This window comes from Schistocerca serialis, chromosome 7, assembly GCF_023864345.2.
Source record: "Schistocerca serialis cubense isolate TAMUIC-IGC-003099 chromosome 7, iqSchSeri2.2, whole genome shotgun sequence".
NCBI classification, from domain to species: Eukaryota; Metazoa; Arthropoda; class Insecta; order Orthoptera; family Acrididae; genus Schistocerca; species Schistocerca serialis.
Genome location: NC_064644.1, coordinates 497,371,771 through 497,393,206, shown reverse-complemented (window position 1 = coordinate 497,393,206; position 21,436 = coordinate 497,371,771).

Sequence of the window (21,436 nt, the reverse complement as noted above, 5' to 3'; positions counted from 1 at the left end):
ATCCACAAAAGCAAAACCAGGATAATGGAGTGCAGTCGAATTAAATCGGGTGATGCTGCGGGAATTAGATTAGGAAATGAGACGCTTAAAGTAGTAAATGAATGGTTCAAATGGCTCTGAGCACTATGCGACTTAACTTCTGAGGTCATCAGTCGCCTAGAACTTAGTACTAATTAAACCTAACTAACCTAAGGACATCACACACATCCATGCCCGAGGCAGGATTCGAACCTGCGACCGTAGCGTTCACGCGGTTCCAGACTGAAGCACCTTTAACCGCACGGCCACACCGGCCAGCGTAGTAAATGAGTTTTGCTATTTGGGGTGATGGTCGAAGTAGAGAGGATGTAAAATGTAGACTGGCAATGGCAAGGAAAGCGTTTCTGAAGCAGAGAAATTTGTTAACATCGAGTATTGATTTAAGTGTCAGGAAGTCGTTCCTGAAAGTATTTGTATGGAGTGTACTCATGTATGGAAGTCAAACGTGGACGATAAATAGTTTGGACAAGAAGAGAATAGAAGCTTTAGAAATGTGGTGCTACAGAAGAATGCTGAAGATTAGATGGGTAGGTCACATAACAAACGACGAGGTATTGAATAGAAATGGAGAGAAGAGAAATTTGTGGCACAATTTGACTAGAAGAAGTGATAGGTTGGTAGGGCATATTCTGAGGCATCAAGGGTCACCAATTTAGTACTGGAGGGCAGTGTGGAGGGTAAAAATCGTAGAGGGAGACCAAGACAAATGGCCCTGAGTACTATGGGACTTAACTTCTGAGGTCATCAGTCCCCTAGAATTTAGAACTAATTAAACCTAACTAACATAAGGACATCACACACATCCATGCCCGAGGCAGGATTCGAACCTGCGACCGAAGCGGTCGCGCGGTTCCAGACGTACCGCCTAGAACCGCTCGGCCACCCAGTCCGGCGGAAACCAAGACATGAATACACAAAACTGATTCAGAAGGATGTAAGTTGCAGTAGGTACTGGGAGATGAAGAAACTCGCACAGGATAGAGTAGTATGGAGAGCTGCATCAAACCAGTCTCTGAACTGAAGACCGCAACAACAACAAAGAATTTTAATATCTGTACATTAACGCAAATGTGTGGTGACATTCGAGGTATCCGAGAATATGGTTACCTTATAAAGCTACGAGTACTGTGGAGACACTTACAGTTCTCTTGCTGATTTCCAGCTCAAAGCTGCTTTACTTAGCGTACCATTGCCACGCCCTTCTTATGGTACCATTACGGCTGGGCCTGCCGTAATGGCGTGCCTCCCCTTTGAACATCTTCCGTTTTAATCCTCCTGAAACCGGGCGCGCACCGTCCGCAGCGGAACCCGCTCGTTTCCGACCGTCTCCATTAAAACGCGCCGCACATCCGGCGACCGGGCAAGCACTCCATAGCAGTGGGGGCGGAAGCGTGGGGGCGGCAGCTGCGGCCGCGCCGCGACTCTCTGTGGACGCGAGGACAGCTTTGCGCCGCGGCCGGCCCGGCGACTCCCCCACGGCGCATAACAATCGCGGCGCCAGCCAGACAATAAAAGTGGCACGGCCGGTGGCTCCCTGTCCTGGCCGCGCGCAGCCAGATTACATTTAAAGTCGCGCTAAGGCCGCCGCCGCCGGCAGCGCCGCCGCGGGTGTCCGTGTTATGCTAAAATTGCGCCGGCGCCAACCGCCGGGCCGGACGCTTCACCGGCCCGCACGCCACCATTTCCATATTCAGATTCGCAGCCGCGGCGGCTGACGTGTTCGCGGTATCCCACAGAGCTTCGCGGTCACTTATTCCTCACAGCCGGCGGGCTACTGCCACAAGACCTGTACGCTATCGAAGTAACTGATACGGGGATGGGAGAAAAGTGGGGAAAAGGCAAAAATAGAATTCTGTACCCATGCTGTAATTGCGTCTATATCTACACTACTGGCCATTAAAATAGCTACACCAAGAAGAAATGCAGATAAATAACGCGTATTCATTGGCAAATATATTATACTAGAACTGACATGTGATAACATTTTCACGCAATTTGGGTGCATAGATCCTGAGAAATCAGTACCCAGAACAACCACCACTGGCAGTAATAACGGCCTTGATACGCCTAGGCATTGAATCAAACTTAGCTTGGATGGCGTGTGCAGGTACAGCTGCCCATGCAGCTTCAACACGATAACACAGTTCATCAAGAGAAGTAACAGGCGTATTGTGATGATCCAGTTGCTCGGCCACCATTGACCAGACGTTTTCAATTGGTGAGAGATCTGGAGAATTTGGTCGCCAGGGCAGCAGTCGAACATTTTCTGTATCCTGAAAGGCCCGTACAGGACCTGCAACATACGGTCGTGCATTATCCTGCTGAAATGTAGGATTCCGCAGTGTTCGAATGAAGGGTAGGCCAAGGGTCGTAACACATCTGAAATGTAACGTCCACTGTTCAAAATGCCGTCAATGCGAACGAGAGGTGACACACACGTGTAACCAATGGCACCCCATACCACCACGTCGGGTGATACGCCATTATGGCGATGACGAATACACGCTTCCAATGTGCGTTCACCGCGATGTCGCCAAACACGGATGCGACCATCATGATGCTGTAAACAGAACCTGGATTCATCAGAAAAAATGTCATTTTGTCATTCGTGCACCCAGGTTCGGCGTTGAGTACTTCATCGCAGGTGCTCCTGCCTGTGATGCAGCATCAACGATAACCGCAGCCGTGGTCTCCGAGCTGAGAGTCCATGCTGCTACAAACGTCGTCGAACTGTTCGTGCAGATGGTTGTCGTCTTGCAGACGTCCCCATCTGTTGACTCAGGGATTGAGACGTGACTGCACGATCCGTTACAGCCATGCGGATAAGATACCTGTCATCTCGATAAACCGCAATCGCGATAGGCTACAATCCGATTTTTATCAAAGTCGGAAACGTGACGGTACGCATATCTCCTCGTTACCCGAGGCATCGCAACAACGTTTCACCAGGCAACGCCGGTCAACTGCTGTTTGTGTATGAGAAATCGGCCGGAAACTTTCCACATGTCAGGACGTTGTAGGTGTTGCCACCGGCGCCAACCTTGTGTGAATGCTCTGAAAAGGTAATCATTTGCATATCATAGCATCTTCTTCCTGTAGGTTAAATTTCGCGTCTGTAGCACGTCATCTTCGTGGTGTATCAATTTTAATGGCCAGTATTGTACATCTATTCTCTGCATGCCAGCTAATGGTGTGTGACGCAGTGTACAGCAGGTGCCACCAAGCTGCCCGCCAGGCGAGTTGACCACTTTCTTTTCCAATCCGAGCGTTTTTGGTCTCTCTGTGATAGGAAGGAAGGATTGAAACGAGCGAGATGGAGGTGGTCGAAGCAGATGGGGTGTGGTAGTGCTGTCCGCAGCTCGTGGTCGTGCGGTAGCGTTCTCGCTTCCCGCGCCCGGGTTCCCGGGTTCGATTCCCGGCGGAGTCAGAGATTTTCTCTGCCTCGTGATGACTGGGTGTTGTGTGATGTCCTTATGTTAGTTAGGTTAAAGTAGTTCAAAGTTATAGGGGACTGATGACCATAGATGTTAAGTCCCATAGTACTCAGAGCCATTTTGGTAGTGCTGTTCGGCGGACCGTACGTGCTTCTCGGGTTGCAACTGGACAGTATTGCTGAGACACGGATATTCTGGTGCAGCGTTTTGAGGCTCTGAGCACTATGGGACTTAACAACTGTGGTCATCAGTCCCTTAGAACTTAGAACTACTTAAACCTAACTAACCTAACGACATCACACACATCCATGCCCGAGGCAGGATTCGAACCTGCGACCGTAGTAGTCGCGCGGTTCCGGACTGAGCGCCTAGAACCGCTAGACCACCGCGGCCGGAGCGTTTTGAGCCATCGTTTACTATACCGTACGGTTACTCACGTGACGTACTTGACGAGGCTACCCCTGTCCTGGGGCCCTATTCTGTGCCGTTCAAGACGACCGGTGCGGTAATTTAGCCTCAGTAGTGACGTCATTTTCGGTTCTTTATCCAAAGTTGCTATTCTGTAAGCTTCTGAGACCTGTTACCGATCGATCCTCCCGTCGATTTTTCGACAGCTGTACCACTCGTTCGCATCTGTGTGATTTGTTTACAGCTAGCCTTTGTTATTTTAGAATTGTTGAGAGGTTTTAGTTTCGGATTTAGTGATTATGTTTTACTGAAGAATCACCAGGACGCAGCAAATTGCAAAGTGAGTTCATTATAGAGTGTTTTCCTTTGTTAGAATATGGCTTGTATTACTGAGGATGATTCTAACACCAAAAAAACATTATCGGTCAATATTCTCACAAAATACCTGTTATTTTTATGTAATTAAGAGTTTAAAAGTCATTAAATTTCAAGACATTGATTCTGCTTACTTGTATTACGTGAGTCTTAGATGAAATGACTAGTGATTTGCGTACATTTTCCTGCGAATGATTCAGTTATTAACTACTGAAACGCGTTTATAGCTTTTAAGAAACAATGGAAAGGAATTCTGTGAAGCGTATTAGAGGAAACCTTCGAACATTTCATGCAATTTCGGCTTACTCCCACATCATTCTGCAACGAAGTAAGCCTGTTTCCATTTCCATTAGAATCAACAAGGATAAAGCACTGAATGCGTGTAACTTATCTTGTACAAGTAGCGCCGGCAGGGTAGTTCAGCGTGTTAGATCAGAGGGTTAGCCGTCCTCTGTAATACACACATCAAAAAAAAAAAAAAAAATTGCATCAACCCGGTACCCAGAACTCCTGAAGATAGACGTAGACTGTGGATACTGTATCACAGACACCGTTCCTCTGACTGTTCAGATATGTCATTAAACTCCCCCAAAGATGTAAACAACCATGCATGAGCAGCGCCTATTAGACAGAAGGGGTCCGACAGCCGATCAGTTTCAGTCATTCCACCTGGAAGGAGGTACACGGCTCGTGTTGTCTGTAGTTCAACCATGCCTAGACGGTCAATACCGCGGTTCGATCGCGTCCGCACTGTTACTTTGTGCCAGGAAGGGCTTTCAACAATGAAGTGTCCAGGCGTTTCGGAGTGAACCAAAGCGATGTTGTTCGGTCATGGAGGAGACACAGCGAGACAGGAACTGTCGATGACACGCCTCGCTCAGGCCGCCCAAGGGCTACCTACGGATTATGGCTCGGAGGAACCTTGACAGCAACGCCACCATGTCGAATAACGCTTTTCGTGCAGCCACAAGACGTCGTGTTACGACTCAAACTGTGCGCAATAGGCTGCATGATGCACAACTTCAATCCCGATGCCCACGGTGATGTCCATTTTTGCAAACACGACACCATTCAGCGCGGTACAGATGAGCGCAACAACATGCCTTATGGACCACTCAGGATTGGCATCACGTGCTCTGCAACCACGAGTGTCGCGTATGCCTTCAACCAGACAATCGTCGTACACGCGTTTGGGTACAACTCGGTCAGGATGAACGCCTTAGACACACTTCCAAAGAGTGCAGGAAGGTGGAGATTCCCTGCTCTTCTGGGGTGGGGCCGACGTACGCCGCTGGTGGTCATGGAAAGCGCCGTACCGGCTGTACGATACATAATGCCATCCTCCGACCGTTAGTGCAACCATATCGGCAGCATATTGGCGAGGCATTCGTCTTCATGGATGATAACTTTCACCCCTATTGTCCACATCTTGTGAATGGCTTCCTTCAAGATAACGACATCGCTCGACTAGAGTGGCCAGCATGTTCTTCAGACATGAGCCCTATCGAACATGCCTGGGATAGATTGAAAAGGGCATTTTATGGACGGCGTGACCCTCCAACCACTCTGAGGGGTCTACGCCGAATCGCCGTTGAGGAGTGGGACAATCTGGCCCAACAATGCTTTGATGAACTTGTGGATGGTATGCCACGACGAATAAAAGCATGCATCAATGCAAGAGGACGTGCAGCTTAGTATCAGAGGTACCAGTGTGTACAGCAATCTGGACCACCACCTCTGAAGGTCTCGCTGTATGGTTGTACAACATGCAATGTGTGGTTTTCATGAGCATTAAAAAGGGCAGAAATTGTGTTTACGTTGATCTCTATTCCAGTTTTCTGTACAGGTTCCGGAACTTTCGGAAGCGAGGGGTTGGAAAACTTTTTTGATGTGTTGTAAAAAAACTGAGTGAACGGATCAACTATGAACTCAAATGGGTGTCATGGGGCGTCGGCCCAGAACAAATGCGACGAACAATAACGAACAAAATGAGCTCAAGGAATTGCAATCCAAACGTCGTGGGTTCTCATACTGCTGGATATGAAAAATTCGTTTTCCTCTTCATGTTTGTAGCACATTCTAAGACTTTGTTATTTGTTAAACCTAAGTATTTTTCTCCAATATTCGTTGTTATTTACATGTAAGAACACACTTTCTCATTAATGAGTATCTTCGATTTCGTGACTTCCGTATGTAAGAAATGGAAGATGAACTGGCTACAGATGAAATTCCTGCGCGTGAAACAAAGTGACACTGACATTTATATTTTTTCCTGTCACAAATAATTCAGCATTTACTCCGAATCCGTAGTGATATCTGAGTGTGTGGTTAAGACAGGAAACTAAGAGCACAACTTAAATTACTGCTAATGAAACTAGCAGCAATCATCTTTATAACCTTGCTTGTCAAAAGTATTGACAACAGTTGACAGAGATGGAAGATGCCGGCCATAGCATTTTTAGAGTATTCTGTGATATGCAAAACTTTTTGATTGATCAGATGCATCTAATAACGTACAATGAACTTCAATATCTGCTCTCGCCACACGCTCTCGAAAAGACATTTTGTAAATCTTGTTTTTAAGACCCAGTCGTTGATGTATCATATAGGGAAATAGGCTACTTCATCATCTGAATCTCTCAGAGCGAGTAACAACCACATTCTATGCCCCTAACTCATATTCCGAAACGTAAAATGCAAAACAAGATGTCAATGCGAATGAGAATAAAATGACATAAAAGGCCTTTATGACGATTTCCAGTACACAGCCAAATGCCCTATCGTTATTATGCATTCATGAAACACGTGGTCAGAGAAATTTGAGCAGTGCTACATATTCCAAATACATTTTTTGGTACTGTCAAGGACAACGTGTCCGTGTCGGCTGCTGGCCGCTTCGCGTTTGCGGTCCTGTGTGCGTTACAGAGCGCATACCTCCATCTACGGTCGCTTCCTTTCGATTGGTTGGCGCTTGGAGAATTGGCAACAGCGCCCCAGTTTACTAGAAACATGCGGCATCACTTCCGAAATGCTTACAGAATAAAGTGAGAGCTCTCCTTCGAAAACAAGACCGCTCGGTGTCCACACTCATAGATCCGATCAGTACGAAAGTTTCATATCAGCGCACACTCCGCTGCAGAGTGAAAATCTCATTCTGGGAACATCCCCCAGGCTGTGGCTAAGCCATGTCTCCGCAATATCCTTTCTTTCAGGAGTGCTAGCTTTGCAAGGTTCTCAGGAGAGCTTCTGTAAAGTTTGGAAGGTAGGAGACGAGGCCGGCACGGTAGCTCAGCGTGTTCGGTCAGAGGGTTAGCTGCCCTCTGTAATAAAAAAAACTGAGTTAATCGCTCAACAACGAACTTAAACGGATATCTTACGACGTCCACCCCGAGCACATGCAACGAACGAAAGAATAAAAAAAATGTAAAAAAAATGATAGAGCACTTGTCCGCGAAAGGCAAAGGTCTCGAGTTCGAGTCTCGGTCCGGCACAGTTTTAACCTGCCAGGAAGATTAACTGCTGTCGATGTTTTATGTAATTCTCCGGGAAGAAGTATTTTTTTACAAATAATTTTTACACGGCATGCCATTATGATGCGTTTATTTAAGAAAAATCGTAAAATGAACTTGTTCACACTGATTATACGCTAAGTACTAGCGGTACGGCAACATGCTCTACCGCATGCCTAGGTCGCAAAGCATACTATTGACGACTGCCGACTATTGGTCTCAGCCTGTAACTTGAGCGCACTATCGGTAAAGTTAGTATATGACCGTACGTCTTCGGTTATGCCGAAGTTATTCATTTATTTATTAGTATCAACGTTTCCTGGGATTGTAAAATTACTCAAACGTAGTTTTTATGACCCGTAGACTCCTTCTAATGTCTGAGTGGCAACAGGCAAGTTTTGTTAGCACATATTTATTAATAACAATTACTTGATTCGCGCCAGAATGAATGTATTTACTAATAACAATTGCTTGATTCGCACCAGAATGAATGTACTTTCCCTAGATATATCTTTGCTGAGATTACGAGCGATTACTGCATCGGCACCTCATCCCAACGGGTCTGCAAGCGTCAGATGGGCAAACCGCCTCTTCTAGGCAGCGTGAGATCCTACCGTTTGCTCCTTACTTTGTACGTACTGCAGCACTGATACATTCACTTCACGTACATGAAATAGCAAAACAGGGAATAAAGAAAAATGCACTCTTATCTGCAAATAAAGTGTACCTTACAAGTTTTGTAGCCACTTCCCTTTCTCACATTCGGTTTCTTTTTTATTTGTTATTGATTTACTGCTTATGTCTTGAAATAAAGATGAGTCAGCCGCGCGGGATTAGCCGAGCAATCTCAGGCGCTACAGTCATGAACTGTGCGGCTGGTCCCGGCGGAGGTTCGAGTCCTCCCTCGGGCATGGGTGTCTGTGTTGGTCCTTAGGATAATTTAGGTTAAGTAGTGTGTAAGCTTAGGGACTGATGACCATAGCAGTTAAGTCCCATAAGATTTAAAAAATAAGAAAAAAAAGGATGAGTCATGGGTTTGATCTCCCAAGCACCTCCTCGAATCATAATCACTTCATATTGGCATTACAGTCCATCTTGATTCAGCTTCTCGAACCGTGTTCGCCAGTAGATTTCACTTCAAAAAATGGCTCTGAGCACTATGGGACTTAACATCTGAGGTCATCAGTCTCCTAGAACTTAGAACTACTTAAATCTAACTAGCCTAAGGACATCACAACATCCATGCCCGAGGCAAGATTCGAACCTGCGGCCGTAGCGGTCTCGCGGTTCCAAACTGAAGCGCCTAGAACCGCACGGCCACTCCGGCCGGCTAGATTTCACTTCCCTATAATGTCTTAACACAAATTTTTCATAAAGCAGCAGTGCCTCCTGATTCCTCTTCACAAACCATAACTTTTACACTGTTCTGCATTTTCAGTATAACTATCCAATTTGCATAACAGCACTTTTTAGTGAACCATCTTCTAAGCAGCTGGATTAAACGGTGCAATACTCGTCTCTTACGCCAGCTACAAGCTGAGTGATGTTGCTGGACACATCTGATTGGCAGAAAATGCAGTCTTCTATCTGAGGGGCGAATTGCAAAATTCGGGTGGAGGAGTTAAAGGAGCCTTCCTCGACTTTTTATGAGTTGCGTAGTTCGTGACTGCCCGACGAATTGAACCAGACTATACACCGCGAATCTTCTAAACAATGAAAATAATAAAATACGTATGTCACGTGTGCGCCCAATACATCACTGTAGGACTGCATTATTTGCCTCCTGTGAAGAAGCTCTTCATAATATTGTAAGAAGGAAGGACTATTACATCCGTCTACGAACGTAGGGAAGAGATATAATAAAGCAGTGGAAAACATCTGTCGCATCTGCGTCGTTTCGCGACCCCACGTCGCCCCTGAGCTGTGATTGGCTGCTTCCGCTCGGCAGCTAGAGGCAACGTTAAGGCCTGCAGATCTACCACTACCGGGCAAACGTGTTTTGCATTTTAAAAAGATATTTCTCTGCGCATCAGTCCGAATTTAAATGCGAACTTCTTGCATCTGTGCTCAGCCCCCTTCCTCCTTCGGCGCCAGGGAAAGAGAGAGACAGTGGACCCGCAGTTTCATTTGAAATGCTCCAGCGTTCCGCCTCCGAGGAAATTTAAAAGTGTCCACCCGGGTGAACCCGTTTGCCTGAGCGAACAGACCCTCGCTCTCCAGAGGAACCGGGGAGAGAGAAGAACTGAATTGATTCGGGGCTATAAATTCTGAGAAAGGAATACAGCGCACCACTTTGCTCTACGGGAGCGTTCAGTTTTCGAATCTGATAAACGCCTTCCTCTTTCGTCAGTCGGTAACACTCCGCCGCTATTAAAATCCTTATCATTTCCACATCTTAGCTTACGTATCAATCTGTAATGCCTCCTTTACCCTGCATCTTCGAACAACTGTTCGCTGAGTGTTTTCTTTATTTCGTAGAGATAAAATACAGCTCAGCAGAATATTACAGATTTTACCGAATTAAAATTGGGGCTATGTTGGCTGACTCTTTAATTTCTCTGAGAGATGTCGTCGACACGAAGTCAAAAATGACGGAATCCTGGTATTTGAAACGATTTTACTTTCTTATGATTTAAATTACAAATATGTACACCTACAGAGATGGAAGAGTCAACCTTTATTGTTAGCTCGTGCCCATGGATTAAGCTTGTCCTTCATGCAGAACACTTTGATTTTCAATTATTCTGCGTCTTTTCTATATAAACAATAAAGTTTTGCAAAAAGCTGTCAGTATTTATTTAAAACATGTTTTACAATTTATTTTGCCGATCAGTTTCTATTAGGGTGTATTACACTATGCGTGATACCTGAAAGAGAAAGACGTAATTCACATTTGCGTGTACTAGTATTGCCTAAGGTCGAAATTCGACCTGATCTGCGATAGCAAACATCAAGTATCTTAAAGTGAAATTTTAGTAGCAGAACTGATCCGTGCTAAACGCTGTATTGTAGCTACGTGTATTCTTGAAATAATTCTTTGATTTCTCTTTGACACTCTGCGTTGAAAAATAAATTTTGTGCCAGTGGCGCCAAATTAACTTTTCCCTTATTACAACACAATGTGAAAGGCGTTGTATCGCGTAAAGTCACCTCAGACGCGAAATAATTTACATTAAAAAGTCTGCACTGTAAATTCATGAAACCCCGATTACATTTCTCAAAATTATTTGGAATTATGTTCAGTGCACATTTAAATGTATCTTTCCGAACTACAACAGAATTATTGTTTTCAACATCTGAGTCATTCCTATTACTTTCTCTACATAACAATTGTTCTCTCTAGCTCTCCGTCGTTTAGTTCGACCCGTTAATGTTATTCTTTGAGGCATACCATAAAACAAATATAGTTTCCTTATAACCAGGAAGATTGAAGCTACTCAAAATGAATGTACTGAAAATTAGGAACACACTAAATTTTATGGTGACGACGGCATACGAATACAGAGTTAGGTCTGTTTACTCTTAGACCAAAGTAAGCGAAAAAAGACGCTTATAACCAACGTTTGTTGTCCCCGACGGCTTCGTTGCTGCGATTCGTTTTCCATTGTCGATAGCATCAACGATGAAGCAGTTGCGGCTTTGTAGCTGTCCGGTATGCGTGTGTTACTGCAAACGAACTATCTGCAACATTTAAAAGTGAAGAGTGAACGTCCCTAGAATGCAACTTCACGAAACGTTGTTACTTTTCGTGTGTCGTTTCTAGCATAGCACCAGATCGTTAAGCGTGGCAGAGGTTAGTAGCAATATCGGAGACAAAGGAAACCTCTTCCCATGTGTGTGTCTACTTCCTTTTATCTCTCCTAGCGGCTATGTGTACACAAGATTTTTTCTTTTATGTAGATTTACGGCAATGTTCCTTTCGAATTATATAAGTTTCATTGCCCTCCTTGTATAATCAATTTCAAAAATCGGTACTTGAATTTTCGATGCTGACGCATCATGAATGTTAAATGAAACATGCATTATCGTTTTATCTGTCTAATTCTGCGTCTATCACTCTGACCCTTCGGTATTCTCCTTCTACGCAAAACCTTAAAAAAAATGTTACCGCATAAAAAGGGACGTCGGAAGTCACAGTCATTCAACATGAAGGAATTAAAACCTAGAAATTTACTTAAAATTTTCTGGTAATGGCAGCAAATGTCTACACAGTTTCTCCTACAGAAAAGTAAGGGAAATGGCGACGCCAATATACAACGTTATTTACAGTTACTACGGTATGTTCCGCAACTGCCTGCTGTACATCCTCGTCCGACAGGAACTGTTGACCCTTCAAAGCCCTTTTTAAAGGGCCAAAGGCATGATAATCGGAGAAGGAGAGATCATGACTATTGGGCGGGCGCTCGGGTGTCTTCCACGTGAGTTGGAGTAACTTCGGCAGTATGACATTTACGATATAGGGACGACCCACACGGAATTTGGCGAACCATTCCACCACAGTGGCGGTTTTCAACAGACGTGCTGCCCCGTATGCATTCTTCATTCTCCGATGGATGTCCACCGGTATTTGTCCTTTGGCAGCCAGGAAAAGAATAACAGACGTTGGGCCTGTTTGAACGCATGTGGCAATAAAGTCGCCATTGTAGACGTTTCCGCATTTAGCGCATGCGCGTTGGAAAGCCACTAATGCCACACTGATCATTTTCCTAGATGTCGATGCTTATATACCTGCATCATAGTTGCGCTAGGTTGTATATACGCTGCAGCAACGGCCTCAAACGGAAACTGTTTGATCGTTCCTATACGATGTGTGACAGGTGTTTTGTTACGCCGCTAATTCCACTGACCCGCAGTTTATTTTCATAAAATTTTGAGGTTTACACCGTCAGTTGTCATAGTAGTAGCAGAAAACACCAAATGGAGTGATTTTGTTAGGGACTGTAAAATATGATGTATGGATATATGGTTCTTCTGAAATACAAACTGTGATTTATTAAATGTGTTCTGTAACATATTACATTCTACAACTAAATGTGAGAGCAATGCCATTAAACAAAAATAAAGTGAGTGACTACGACGGCTACTATCTAGAGATGGCGCCATTGTGCACCGTTAGCGCCAGACTAGGTCATTTTTAATGGAGACTGAATTTTCAGTCTGAAACGGGGCACCAACTTAAAATGAGAGCGTCACAAGTGTGATCTGATTTGTTATTAATTGTTGGTGGTTACTTATTAAAATAACAATATATGTCATAAAACGACCAAGTTGTAGCCAACAATTAATTACTTATTATGTTGTGCTTCCGCGGTTGCTCCCGACGTATTTCTTGCTCGAACAATCCACGGGTGTACTGCTGGTCCATAGTGCAGAACGGACACAATATTCCGGCGATCAGACATGTCGCCATCGTCAGGTGCGCTGGCGAACTGAGCTCCTGAGGGCGGGCGGCCGTCTTAAATTCTTCAGCAGCTAAGAGAATCAAGAAGAATTCTTGCATCGCCTTGGTTCGTGAGAGGGTGCACTTTACCAGACGCAGCTTTCAGTACAACTCCCAGAAACTACTTAAACTACATCTACAACTGTTGTTGTTGTGGTTTTCAGTCCAGAGACTGGTTTCATGCAGCTCTCCATGCTGCTCTATCCTGTGCAACCTTCTTCATCTCCCAGTACGTACTGCAGCCTACATCCTTCTGAATCTGCTTAGTGTATTCATCTCTTCGTCTCCCTCTACGATTTTTACCCTCCAAGCTGCCCTCCAAAAATAAATTGGTGATCCCTTGATGCTTCAGAACATGTCCTACCAACCGATCCCTTCTTCTAGTCAGTTTGTGCCACAGACTCCTCTTCTCCCCAATCCTATTCAGTACCACCTCATTAGTTATGTGATCTACCTATCTAACGTTCAGCATTCTTCTGTAGCACCACATTTCGAAAGCTTCTATGCTCTTCTTGTCCAAACTATTTATCGTCCATGTTTCACTTCCATACATGGCTATGCCCCATACAAATACTTTCAGAAACGACTTCCTGACACATCTGTACTCGATGTTAACAAATTTCTCTTCTTCAGAAACGCTTTCCTTGCCATTGCCAGTCTACAATTTATATCCTCTCTACTACGACTATCATCAGTTATTTTGCACCCCAAATAACAAAACTCCTTTACTACTTTAAGTGTCTCATTTCCTAATCTAATTACCTCAGCATCACCCGATTTAATTCGACTACATTCCATTATCCTCGTTTTGCTTTAGTTGATGTTCATCTTATACCCTCCTTTCAAGACACTGTCCATTCCGTTCAACTGCTCTTCCAAGGCCTTTGCTGTCTCTGACAGAATTACAATGTCATCGGTGAACCACACAGTTTTTATTTCTTCTCTATGGATTTTAATACCTACTCCGAATTTTTCTTTTGTTTCCTTTACTGGTTGCTCAATGTACAGATTGAACAACATCGGGGAGAGGCTACAACCCTGTCTCACTCCCTTCCCAACCACTGCTTCTCTATGGATTTTAATACCTACTCCTAATTTTTCTTTTGTTTCCTTTACTGGTTGCTCAATAAATAGATTGAACAACATCGGGGAGAGGCTACAACCCTGTCTCACTCCCTTCCCAACCACTGCTTCTCTTTCATGTCCCTTGACTCTTATAACTGCCACCTGGTTTCTGAACAAATTGTAAATAGCCTTTCGCTCCCTATATTTTACCCCTGCCATCTTCAGAATTTGAAAGACAGTATTCCAGTCAACATTGTCAAAAGCCTTCTCTAAGTCTACAAATGCGAGAAACGTAGGTTTGCCTTTTCTTAATCTAACTTCTAAAATTAGTCGTAGGGTCAGTATTGCCTCACGTGTTCCCACATTTTTAGAAACCCAAACTGATCTTCCACCATGTCGGCTTCTACCAGATTTTCCATTCATTTGTAGAGATTTCGGATTAGTATTTTGCAGCCGTGACTTATTAAACTGATAGTTCAGTAATTTTCATATCTGTCAACGCCTGCTTTCTTTTGGATTGGAATTATTATATTTTTCTTGGTCTGAGGGCATTTCTCCTGTTCTCATACATTTTGCTCACCAGATGGTAGAGTTTTGTGAGGACTGGCTCTCCCAAGGCTGTCAGTAATTCTAATGGAATGTTGTCTACTCCCGGGGCCTTGTTTCGACGTAGGTCTTTCAGTGCTCTATAAAACTCTTCACGCAGTATCGTATCTCCCATTTCACCTTCATCTACATCCTCTGCCATTTCTATGACATTGCCCTCAAGTACATCGCCCTTGTTTAGACCCTCTATATACTCCTTACACCTTTCTGCTTTCCCTTCTTTGCTTAGAACTGGGTTCCCATCTGAGCTCTTGATATTCATACAAGTGGTTCTCTTTTCTGCAAAGGTCTCTTTAATTGTCCTGTAGGCAGTATCTATCTTACGTCTAGTGAGATAAGCCTCACCATCCTTACATTTGTCCTCTAGCCTTTCCTGCTTAGCCATTTTGCACCTCCTATCGATCTCATTTTTGAGACGTTTGTATTCCTTTTTGCCTGCTTCATTTACTGCATTTTTATATTTTCTCCTTTCATCAACTTAAATTCAATATTTCTTCTGTTACCCACGGATTTCTACTGGCCCTCGTCTTTTTACCTACTAGATCCTCTGCTGCCTTCACTACTTCATCTTTCAAAGCTACCCATTCTTCTTCTACTGTATTTCTCTCCCCCATTCCTGTCAATTGTTCCCTTATGCTCTCCCTGAAACACTGTACAACCTCTGGTTTAGTCAGTTTATCCAGGTCCCATCTGCTTAAATTCCCACCTTTTTGCAGTTTCTTCAGTTTTAATCTACAGTTCATAACCAATAGATTGTGGTCAGAGTCAACATCTGCCCCTGGATATGTCTTAAAACCTGGTTCCTAAATCTTTGTCTTACCATTATATCATCTATCTGAAACCTATCATTATCTCCAGGGTTCTTCCATGTATACAACCTTCTTTTATGATTCTTGAACCACGTGTTAGCTGTGATTAAGTTGTGCTCTGTGCAAAATTCCACCAGGCGGTTTCCTCTTTCATTTCTTACCCCCAATCCATATTCACCTACTACGTTTCCTTCTCTTCCTTTTCCTACTATCGAATTCCAATCACCCATGACTATTAAATTTTCGTCTCCCTTCACTTCTTTTATCTCATTATACATGTAATGGTACTTGAATTACGTAACCATTATGGTACCTCACCTGAACTTCTCGATACCAGTAATATTCTACTGTATTTCTGCAAAGTAGTTGATATATTTCTGAGACAACATTCAGATTTGATTTCATTTGTGATACATCGATATGTTTATATTGCAATGATATTATTCTTATGTGTATTCTTTCTTTTGTCACTATGATCTTTGACGTACTTGTAACTCTGATTTTTGGGCGCGTAAGCGATTATTAGTTAGTTAATTGTTGAGTTGTTAGAGAGTCGGACTTTGAAAAGGTGAAGTCTTGGACGTCATGTTGGAAAGATGCATTTTGTAGTTGGCTTATAAAATGTGAGGAAGATGTTTTTAAGTATATTTTGTACTGCGAAGTGATGTTTGTGTGTCACACTGATATTGCAATTAAAAGGAAGTGTAACTTAATTTCGGAGTGCTGATTATTTTTTTATATCACCATTGTCCAGCAAAAGTGTAATCTTCAAGAATGGTCTGTGAAGCGCATCTACAAAACTTTTGAATATAGCAGAATAAAACCTAGGCCTCTTTGCATCAGAGCTTGGAATCATAACCACCTAGATTTTCAACGATTGAGCCATGATTTTACGATGAGACCAGCGTGGGAAACACGAAAAGATGAGTGCCTAGTTTTTTCATTATTACATGAAATGACTATTAACTGTGCTCTAATGACACCGGCCACATAAAATGACTTTTGTTGCCCGATAATGCAGTATTTAGCAGCGTGAGCAACACCACAATCACCGAGCGAGGTGGCGCAGTGGTTAGACACTGGACTCGCATTCGGGAGGACGACGGTTCAATCCCGCGTCCGGCCATCCTGATTTAGGTTTTTCGTGATTTCCCTAAATTGCTCCAGGCTAATGCTGGGATGGTTCCTTTCAAAGGGCACGGCCGACTTCCTTCCCCGTCCTTCCCTAATCCGATGAGACCGATGACCTCGCTGTCTGGTCTCCTTACCCCAAAACTAACCAACCAACCAACACCACAATCGTTATTAAAATTATGACGTTTGTTGTGGTAGGGTTGTTAGATACATTTCTTCAATTTCTTCGTCATCTGCAGAGATAGTTGGCATATAGACTTGTACTACTGTCGAAGGCGTGGGCTTCGTGTCTATCTTGGCCACAACTACAACTAGCCAATCATTTTAATTCCAGGACCTGAGACTGGACTGATGGTTTTACCTGGGTGACCTTTGATTCTGCACGTAATAAGACCTCCGGACGTCAGATATTTAAATTCTCTCGTCTCTCTCACTGCCGAAATATTGTGCCCGTTGGACACTATGGACCGGCAGTACACCCGTTGGCTGTTCGAGTAAGAAATACGCCGGGAGAAACTGAAGAATCACATCATATACCTCTACAGGGAGGAGATGTATCGCAGCATGAAGAAATTCGACAAGCTGCGCCACCGAAGGAGCCGTTTGCTGAGTACTCTTGCTTTCCTGAAGAGATGTCGTGCCGATCAGGTTGTGCTAAACTTTGCTAAGGTCACACATCACATCGATTCTGCACAATCATCCCACAACAACTGTCAACCTATACCTCTCCTTATGCTACTCCCGCCGTCACCAAATGGAATACTACTTCTCAACCACCTTCTTACACCTATCCGCTTTTACCCACAACCTCTCCCACAACAAAATGACTCTGAGCACTATGGGACTTAACTTCTGAGGTCATCAGGCCCCTAGAACGTAGAACTACTTGAACCTAAGTAACCTAATGACATCACACACACCCATGCCAGAGGCAGGATTCGAACCTGCGACCGTAGCGGTCGCGCGGTTCCAGACTGTAGCGCCTAGAACCGCTCGGCCACCCCGGCCGGCTCTCCCACAACAACTATAACCCATACATCTGTCTCCATCAGCAGCTTCCCGTACATTTTCCCTTTCAATCACAACTCATTAGCCACCACATACACAACCACCGCAAACATAACAGCCTGCAAAGCAACAGTTGCCTCACCGGACCAACTGTGCTGAAGGAGCTGTACCATTCAAATGTAACCTCCAACAACGAATGTCACATCCCACTACCCCCTATCATGCAACCATCCTTCCCTACAACAACCCTCAAAAAACCAACCAAACGACAAAACACAGACATCAGTCTTATTCCCACACCAGAAACTAATGACTGATCCTGATGACACCCAGAATATGGATACAAATCCTGCCCCCCCCGCCCCCCCCCAGCATCCTCCCATAGCATTCAACCCAGATGCAAAATTCGTCAAATGCGAATCCCTGAAGATGGAAATCAAAACATAGCTACCTAACCTCCACATCAAATAAATCATCTCTAGAAATGACTCTGTACTACTTACATTCTTCAACGCCAATTTCCACAGTGACTTCATGTCCAAAATTCCTCATGTTACCTCCTCCATAACAACCCTTACAACAATATCATGTGTCATACAACCCCAACCTTCCCACCGACCTCCCACACTCAGCTCAATGATCACCAAGGATGATCTTGAGATCATGGGTATGGAAGTGGAATCCGAACTGACACCAAACCAAATTTTGGAGTTCAAAAAGCCCTTCAGGCCAACAATGATAACAGTCTCACTTACCTCATTGATATACATACTGAATCCGCTTCTACTATATACATTCTCCATAACACGGAAACCCTGGTATACCACCACTTCCACAAGGCTGCTTCCAGTCGTATCCCTGAATACTGATTAATCATCCTGGAACACCCTGTGTACACAGCTCCTAACTGTAACACTTGGTCTTTTTGAGTTAAGACTTTAACCTAAGATAAGGCTTCTTAAAGAATAGATTACGACAATAATTTAAAATTGTAAATTCGGTAAAAGTATGAATTATCGGAAATCAAATTTGTGTTGGCCCTGGAAGCCATTAGGTAGGCAACCTGCAACGCGCCCCGTCATCGTCGTTAATCAATACACGTGGCTGACAACACGCTTGTCAATCGGTTTTTTCGAAAAGGAGCAAGAATGTCCACAAATTTCCGGACTGTGAAGGCAACGGTTCTGTAACCAGACGTGATTTTTTTCTAAACGAGAATTTAATGGGGCCAATATATAGCCATAGGATATTGCTTTCATAGTGCATATATTCAGCACTTTTAAACTGCTGTATTTTTAAATCAACGTCTCCAAATGAAAAACGGTACCTCAGGCTCTGGTTGTATCAGCATTTATTTCAATTACGGAAACGGTCGACTGAAATGCAGCCGACATTTCGAAAGAAAAACTGCCCCTGCGTCGCACTGCACTCTAAATGTGCAACGGTGTAAGTCCCCCGTGCATCGGGAGGGTACGTCGAAACGTGCAGAATTTGCGTTCCGTCTTCTCGCGTAAAATTTCATTAAACAAATGTGTCAGTGCACTCACAACTACTCCCGCTAATTCCGAAGTTGCGAAATTGAAACGTGCGTGCCCAGCCATATGTTACATTAATTACTTTTTCCCCGCAGCGCTCGCAACTTTGCGCCGGGTCGGGTCGGCCCCCTGCGACCGCCGAGTGCCGACGTACAGGTCTACCCTACTCCCCTCTCGCCCCCGCCTCCACCCCCGCCAACCCACCCTCTTGCACCCCTCCACCATCCTCCCACCTCGCGCTCGGAGCACACACAGTCTGCGCAAAAAGCCCACTTGAAAAATTGTTGAAATATTGCGTGCATTTAATTTAGCTAAGTACCGGCGAAGTCAGCTGGAGTTTCAACTGCAGCAATAAAACACATCAAGTCTGTTTCCTCCTCCTCCTCCTCCTCCTCCGTCGTCTACCTTTCTTCCCCCTTTCCTTCCTGTTACGTCGCACACAATGTGTTCTCCACATAGCCTACCCTCCGCCGACGCTTGATCCCCAGCTAAACAGAATTTCACCCGGTAAAGGGAGAGAGTTCACGTTCGATTTCTCAGACTGATCGTTCTGCTTTGTGATGTCAACATAAAATTTCTCTCTCTTACATTTATAATCTATAATTTGTTTCATACTACAATATAACTACACTAGGAACATTTACTGCCTTTAACACGCACTATCCTGCTGGGATTTATCGATATTTACCGGAACAAGTAAGAACTGTGGATATGTTCGCGAAGAAGTTTAAGTACCCTGCTGAGATTACGCGGGAGAACAAATCTTATAAACGGAAATACTGGCCGAAAAAAAAAAAGAAATTTGTACACCTTGAAAGACGAAGTCGACTTTGATCCGATGTCGGTATAACCCACCTAAGGGATGGTAGAAGTACTGATAATGGTTTCAACGTCGACCACCACAAGATAGCGTAGAGGCCTAGCTACTAGAGCACCATCTGTGTCTTCCCTTTAATATGGATCACTCCCAGCCAGAAGACCCAGTGCTATGTTCACGTGTGAAGAAAGCAGGGAGCAATGCCACAGAGACACACTCGTGCTTCTTACAGCCAACTGAGAGAGTTTCAGAGGGGTCAGTCTGTTGCATTCCGAGTGGCGGGATGATCCTTTCGGAGAACTGCCTTAATAGCTGGACGTGATGCGTCATTTGTATAGTGATGCTGGTATCAGTGGTCACGTGAAAATTCTCACACTCGTAGACGAGGTCCCGCATGATCACACAGCATAGATGCTCGCCAGGATTGCCGTATTGTAAGGAACGCAGTGGCAGATCGAACAGCTACCACACGACAGATAAGAGGGCTTATCAGCCCAGACGTGTCAACAGGAACTGTTGCGAACCAGTTACTAGAAGTGGAACTACAAGCATGCACACCTCTAGCACACCCCACAGCATCTACGTGCACGACTGGACTGGTGCCATTAGAGGATCACTTGGAAGATGGAATGACGCACCATTGTCTTCAGTGATGAAAGTACACTACTGGCCAATAAAATTGCTACACCAAGAAGAAATGCAGATGATAAACGGGTACTCATTGAACAAATATATTACACAAGAACTGACATGTGATTACATTTCCACGCAATTTGGGTGCATAGATCCTGAGAAATCAGTACCCAGAACAACCAACTCTGGCCGTAATAACGGCCTTGACACGCCTGGGCATTGAGCCAAACAGAGCTTGGATGGTGTGTACAGGTACAGCTGCCCATGCAGCTTCAACACGATACCACAGTTCATCTAGAGTAGTGACTGGCGTATTGTGACGAGCCAGTTGCTCGGCCACCACTGACCAGACGTTTTCAATTAGTGATAGATCTGGAGAATGTGCTGGCCAGGGCAGCCGTCGAATATTTTCTCTATCCAGAAAGGCCCGTACAGGACCTCCAACATGCGGTCGTGCATTATCCTACTGAAATTTACGGTTTCGCAGGGATCGAATGAAGGGTAGAGCCACGGGTCGTAACACATAGGAAATGTACCGTGCAAATGGTTCAAAGTGCCGTCAATGTGAACAACAGGTGACCGAGACGTGCAACCAATGGCACCCCATACCATCACGCCGGGTGA